The sequence below is a fragment of the Etheostoma spectabile genome, chromosome 6, assembly GCF_008692095.1.
Source record: "Etheostoma spectabile isolate EspeVRDwgs_2016 chromosome 6, UIUC_Espe_1.0, whole genome shotgun sequence".
In the NCBI taxonomy this organism is placed as follows: domain Eukaryota; kingdom Metazoa; phylum Chordata; class Actinopteri; order Perciformes; family Percidae; genus Etheostoma; species Etheostoma spectabile.
Genome location: NC_045738.1, coordinates 28,609,099 through 28,616,712, shown reverse-complemented (window position 1 = coordinate 28,616,712; position 7,614 = coordinate 28,609,099). Strand labels below are relative to the sequence as shown.

The window sequence follows — 7,614 nt, the reverse complement described above, 5'->3', positions numbered from 1 at the left end:
ACACACATTTACACTCCGATGGTGCAGTATCAGGGGCAACTCGGGGTTCAGTGTCTTGCCCATGACATGGGACTGCAGGGCCAGGGATTGAACCAGATGCGTCTCAGGCTCCAAATCCTATCCTAGAGACTAAAGAAAAATATTTGTTTGGTACAGCTCTTTGCAAAAATCACACTAAAATCATAAAAACAATATTATTTTCAATATTTTTCAATGAGAATAACTATGATACAAAAAGAAGCATTCCCACAAATATCGCAATTCACATCGCAATATACGTCAAAATTACATATTTTCCTCATATGGTACAACCCTGTTTTTAATGATCGTCCACACAAGGCTGTCTTCCAAGGCAGGATATTTAGTTAGCTTTATTTCAAATGTCAGTGTGATCAAGAATATATAAGTTTGTACTTACCTTTGCTCCTTACAAGTTGATTATATCGTCGCAGTCGGGTAGAAACCACATTTTATCATTTTTAATTTTACGCATAAATCTTACCTTTACTTTTTCCTCAAACTAAGCTTTTCATGTTTTGGAATGTACAATGTTTAACACGTGCACACAGCAACAGCACACTGAAAGCCTTTATGAATGACCTTGTTGTGATTCACACTGTGATATTAGTCAACCCTCTCCTTTGATTCATCCCCATCTGGCCCTGCACCGGCCACGGCCAGAATTTCCATCCTTTGAAATTGGGAAAAAATAGAAGTTGGATAAAAGGTTACAAATTGCAATATATCGCACAATATTGCAATGTGTTTAAAATCGCAATAATATCGTATCGTGACATAAGTATCATGATGATATCGTATCGGGAGGCGTCTGGTGATCCACACCCATAGTTTACACCAGACATACATTTAAAAGCACGGGTTCAGTGTGCACAACACACACAGTTCAAATTAAATATGTTTTTTTTCTGGATGAAAAACTCATAACTCATGACTGAATTCCACAAACTAAAATATTCACACACACAGAAACGTTTTTGTTTTTTTCTTTCAGTCCATTTTACGCCATTAAAGCCGTGTTGAGACGGAACCAGACAGTGACGTGGTGCCCTGCTGTGGCTTCATCAGAAATCCTTCCCTTCAAGCCTGCAGCCTTACGCGTCTCCCCTGGGTCTGGAAACCCGAACGGGCGGAGTGTTTTTTCATCCGACTCCTACAGTGGTGTTCCTGACCTCAGACAGTGATCCCAATCAGGAGGAATACCCTGATGCTGCAGTTTGGAACCTCTGTGCTGAAACCAAATAGTATAATCGTGGAATGAGGGATTCCTATCCAGGAAACAGACTCAAGTAGGAAAACTGGCTCCTGCTGATAACTTGCATGGTTTATTTTAAAAGTACAATTTCAGTAAGTAATAGTCTCAATTTACCATTTAGTATTCAATGACTGTCAGGGTCTGGGATTCGTTTTTTTTTTGTTTTTTTTTGTGTAGTTTCTCAGTTGTGGCAGCCAATGTTACAGTCATATTTGCTGCCCGCAGTACAAATCAACATTTTCAGTTAAAACAAAGTCCTATTTCCTTGCAGAGTGACTCAAAATGTAATGAATCATGAATTCCAATTCTTTTCCAATAAAGTAAACACCGACCAGAGCCCGATGTGGATGGTGCCGCGGTTGCGTGGATGTTGTGCAATTGATAAAACACTCAGGGAAGAGCTGTGGTGAACACCAATTGAATATATCTATGCATTGGGGTGGCAGTGGTCCGTAGGGAGTTGGGTTGGGAAGCCGAGGGTCGCTGGTTCAAGTCCCAGTACGGACCAAAGTACGGAGTGTGGATTGGTAGATTGGAGAGATGCCAGTTTACCTCCTGGGTGCTGCCAACTGCTCTTGAGCAAGGCACTGTAGCCCCCCCCAAATCACTCAGGGCACTGTCAGCCCACTCACTCTGACATCTCTCCATTTGTGCATGTCTCTGTATTTCAGGCCTGTTTGTAGTGATTCTAACAAAAACAGAGTGGATATTGGAATTTCCCCACAGTATAAATTAAATTCAGACAAGAAGAAGAACTGTTGTTAACACCAATTGTGCACTTCTATACATTCAGACTATGAACAGGATACTAGCGAGTGTGTCCAGGATTAGCCTCAACTGCACTGGCTTTCAACGAGCAGCGCCTGGCACTGGGCGTATTTATTGACAGGACGGCCACACAGGTTGCAGGTTACACTGTGCATACTGGGATGTTTTCTAAGAGGGCATGGCTGCCGCTGAAGTCATTTGTGTGTACAAGAAGATCTTTAATTAAACAGTGCGATGCTTGTTTTATTCATCCAAAGCATTAGTCGGTATATAGAGTTCATTCTGAGAAAGCACATGTGGAATTATGGATTGATCAGTCCTGCGCATGCATATTTGCCAGAGAAGATGGTTTAATAAAGCCTCACTATATGCTAGCCCTACACGGATGATGGATTTTTGGTATTCTGAAGCAGCCACCCACCCCACACCTCCCTTGAGAAATATAAGAGGTTTTGAAAGGCTGCATGCCTTCATGGTTTGTTAGTTTGTGAGCTCTGGAAGCAAAATGCATCGTTACTCAGCAGCTCCCATGTTTCCCATGTGTGTCACAACCTTAGCATTCTGTAACTGCTATGGCTTCTGGGAAACCGTCTGGACCCATAATCATCGTCCAGTAAAAGGAGATCAGGAGTCATGACGCTGCCGAAGATAAATACACAAGCATGCCGAGAAACGCACACGTGCACAAGCGATTGCATGTACGTAGAAAGCTATGTACGCCACATGTCCACACGTGTCAGGAAAGGTTTGTTGCCAACTATAATGGCTCTCTCTACTCCCTCAATTGGGGCTGTATGTAGAAATACATCTGGACAATATAATTTCACACATCGTCACCTTCACACAACCACCCCCCTGCCCCATCCTCCATTCCAAAATAAAGATCAGGTCTTGTCAAAGGGAATCCCTGCTAGCCTAGCTGAGAATACACACTCCTTACCAGCCCCTCCGACATAATTCTCCTCCATCAGCCTGAAACCACCCTGACCCATTGTCTAGAGTGACTCAATGCCTCGGCTTCCCGCACTTCCCAGAAAGCCATGCCAGGCCAGGAGTGAGGAGACCTCCAGATGACAGAGATTTCCCACTTTTCGGGCTATGGATTGCTCTCCCATCGGAACACATTCGTACTGTGTGTGTGTGTGTGTGTGTGTGTGTGTGTGTGTGTGTGTGTGTGTGTGTGTGTGTGTGTGTGTGTTCTCTTGTGGGTTTTTACGGAGCTCCAAGATCCTTAAGGTGGAAAATTAGCTCTGAAAGTTTTTACATACATGTCTTGGCTTCACACTAGGTACAGAGTGCAGACTGGCTGTCATTGTGGCTTTATTGGTATTATTTTTCTTTCAAAGCAGTTACAAAACTCACAGAGCAAATGGGTTATTATGTTTCAGTTATGGTTCCATGATATGGTTTCAGAGGGAAATGTCTTCTGAAGTCCCAAGCTGAACAAGCAGATCCTCCCGGGCCCACCAGTGAAGGCAAACCTAAAGTGACCACTTCACTTATAAAGTGTTTTTTGGACCGAGTAAACTATTTACTTAGCTATAAAATCAGTTAATGAACTATAGTACAGAGACACTGTTAATTCAGAAAAGCTCTGTGTCAGTTCACAGAGGAAATTAGGGTACACAACATCTAGCTTATGTTTGACTTTATGATTACGGTATGTGGATGTCTTTCACACTTTAAAGTCTCCCAAAATGGAAGGCAGCAAGGGACATGTCCTTGAACCAGAGCATTTTCTTCATAAACACATCTGGTTGGGTTTGCCACAGGATATTGGCAACTGATTGGACGGGTCACCTCCATAATCAGGACATACTGCATTTTGATCTAATGTCAGTCTACCATTAGCGATCTGGTAGAGTGTTGGCTACGTGAGTCAGAGTGGAGAGAAGAAGACAGCAGCCCAGTACTTCCTAAAGTGGGACCATACGGGAGTTCCAGGGGGTCCCCAGCAAAAAGATGGAATAATTTTCACCATTTTTCCATCCATAAGTGGCACAATGTCAGAATGCATGACATTTTTGGACATGGGTTTCATACACCTGACAGCAAAAGTCCGATCAGAAGACGTACGCTGGGAGGAAATCTTATCAAATGGGGTCTGTGGTTAAATTTGTGTCATTTTAGGGGTCCTCTACACGGCAGTAGCCTACTTGTCATAAATATATTTTTAGTAGACTTGGCTTGATCAGATTTTTTTGAAGCCAATTAAAATGGCTGATTGTCGATGAGTCTCATGAACCACTCGTTCAAAAAGCGGTAAAAAGTTACCCGCTGTAATCTGAATGCATTCCACGTTTTTTGTCTGTAGTCACTACATTGATGGCCGCTGATTAAGAACACGGCTGGCCGCAGAGGGAGGAGGTTGGGGAGGATGGGTGGGCATTGACGTACAGGACTTTAAAGCCAGAGAGCGGCGTAGGCTTCCCTGAAAAAACTATTGGCAGCTGTAGCAAGGTATGATCACATCAGCTAGATAACTCTTTCTCCATCTTTGGTCAGTCCAAGGCAGGATTAGCTGGGAGACGTCTTCTAAACGAGGGACACTTGTGGAATCCCTGCAGAACAGGGACATGTTAGTAGTTCTTTTGTAGATTATGGTGAACTAGTGTGTGTTGTAGCAGTGTTTTGCCATTGAGAACAAGCTAGCATGCCAGCGCTAGCATGTGCTATGGTTAGCCACCTCGTCTCGGCTAGTGACGTAGAAAGCCGTGGAGATTTTGAACAGCTCACCTGGAGACTGAAGGCAGAGGACAAGTTTTTTCCCAAGTTTGTACGCGTGTGGAATAGACACAAAATAACACCGCACATCCCAGAAAAAGTGATTTATTTCATAATATGGGCACTTTAAGTCTGTTCAATCAACGGAGAAGTACCGATAACTTCCAAGGAGCAATGCTCCACGCAGAATTACATATACATGTATTATTATGTATAATGACAAGCTTACATGTCATTATACCATCTGACTATTGTGGTCATTAAAGTGGTTTGGTTTACCTGGCGTTTGGCTGCTGCTTTCTTTGCAAGGATAAGGAGTTGGTTTTTTTCCCCGTCCCGGTGATCGGAACATCTAGGCGATGCAGTTGAATGAGGATTATAAAGGCTGTGTTTCTAGTCATCGGTGGGAGGAACTCACCGCCGACACACCGTCATCGTCTTATACACAACTCTCTCTCTCTCTGTTACTGCTGTAACTGAGTGGGAACCCGTAGGCAGGTCTTCCAACTCCGCCGTTTCATTTGCGCTCGCCCCAGTCTGACTCACTTACACCGCAATCTGCATGTTGTCCTAACTTCAGTACCTGTTGCTAACGGATAATGAAAATATCTGACCGGAAACATTATGTGCATCATTCTACTTACAAAAAAAAATGCTCAATTTAATTAATACTATTTATTGATTCCCAGTGGGGAAATTACAGTTTACACTGTACACTTGTGTACACTTTGTCAGTAATCACACCTGAAATACACACACGCTCAGGACCTATTCATGCACAAATGGAGAGATGTCAGAGTGAGTTGGCTGCCAGCTGGACCGGCACCCTGAGCGGTTGGGGGGGTACGGTGCCTTCCTCAAGAGCACCTGGCACCAATCCACACTCCGTACTTTTGGTCCGCTTGGGGACTTTAACCGGCAACCCTCCGGTTCCCAACCCAACTCCCCACAGACTGAGCTACTGCCACCCCGAATTTGTGACCACAAGCAAAATTGCTGATCTCTGAATTCTATGTTTATGCTGATCATCGACTGATAACGATCGGGGCGTCGCATATTTTCAGTTCATTTAAAACCAGTTGTTAAAAACAGAGAAGAAATATTAACGTAAGGTTGGCTCTTGACTTAAAGGAATTGCTTTTAGTGACAAATTGTTACCAGCATGCTGACAAAGTACTTCACCGATTATTTTAATTAAATTTGCTTTACTTAAAAGATCAGAAAACACAAAGCTATACACACAGGTACAGTACATTAGAATCTCCTCTGCAGTCTGCAGTCAGTCAGCGTGTATGCCTTGGATCTCTTCAACACATGAAATCAGTTCAAGCAACTATGAAATCTGTTTCACACACACACACACACACACACACACACACAGACAAACGGACATCCATACAGACGACACCACACACACACACCCACACCACACACACCCAGACAAACGGACAGCGACAGACGGACACACACACACACAACACACACACCACACACAAAGACAAGAGACAGAGACAGACAGACAACACACCACACACCACCACACACACACACAAGACAACAAACAACAGACAGCAGACAGACACACACACACACACACATACACACAACAAGACAGAGAAAACAGACACCACACACACACACAACAGCGAGACAGAGACAACAGACAGACGACACCACACACACACCACACACCCACAGACAGACAAACACACAGACAACGGACACCACCACCACACACACACAGACAGAGAGACAGAGACAGACAGACAGACAAACACACACACGCACGCACACACACACACACCAAGACAGACAACAGACAGACAGACAGACAGACACACACACACACACACACACACACACACAGGAGAGACAGAGACAGACAGACAAACACACACACCACACACAGCGAGACAGAGACAGACAGACAGACACACACACACACACACACACACACACCACACACACACACACACACACATATACACACACACACACACACACACACACACACATTACATTCAGGCATTTATTCAGTACATTAGTAGTAACCAATTCCCAGATTGACTCGATTTCATTTCAGAAAACAACATCAGTGATAATGGTGAACTGTTCTGGTATAAATTTGGCAAAACTGGAGTCACATAAAGGGTTTACATTTTCAGGATATTCTTTTAGGATATTTCATTTTGGAATCTGTACTCAGATAAAAAGTCTTGAAAGGTTGAATTTGCTTTCCTACACATCCATCCACCTGCCATCCCAATCGTACCGTCGTCGAGTATTATGGGCTATCAATAACTTAGATGAGCTGTCACTTTATACATTGTGGAGCCTGGCGATGCACTGACAGAGCACGTCCGACTGAAATTAAACGTGACTAATGAAAGTTGTCAGGCTTCAGGCAGTATGGCTGAGTTAATGCATCATGGTCTTTACATTACTGAGGGTGTGTCAGTGACAGGTTGTGGGGATCTGCACAGCTTTTCTCCAAGCATGGATGGTCAAATGGTGATGCTGGTCCATGAGTTGTTGCTGCCATCTGCTGGGTTGCTGATGCATTACATTAATTTTTTGCTCTTTACTGCAAGCCTTTATGTGCATGAAATGAATTATTTTCAATTTGTACTGCACTGTGTTAAACTGGTGAAGTAAAAGCAACCCTACTTTGTGTTTACATTTAGATCCATTACTTAACATGAGTTTTTTTCACAAAGGAGATTCTTGGTGGAGTGCTAAACCTAAAATCCAACAGGCATATTCAAAAAGTGAAGACAAGACAGACCCTCATGTTGTCCTTGGGTGAAATTGACCCATTTTCCCATATCAATGTTCTTTTTATTACCCAA

At 43.4% G+C, this 7,614-nt stretch overlaps 1 long non-coding RNA gene across 1 annotated transcript in view; it reads right to left on the bottom strand.

Moving 5' to 3' along the window:
- The window catches only part of LOC116691475 (uncharacterized), a 10,786-nt gene extending 4,697 nt beyond the window's left edge, over positions 1–6,089 (bottom strand). Inside the window, exons 1-2 of the long non-coding RNA XR_004332487.1 lie at positions 6,080–6,089; positions 3,130–3,137 (exon numbers count right to left, since the gene is read on the bottom strand). This is a non-coding gene — a long non-coding RNA (uncharacterized LOC116691475). The remainder of the gene's footprint in view (positions 1–3,129; positions 3,138–6,079) is intronic.
- Positions 6,090–7,614: the final 1,525 nt, after the last annotated feature.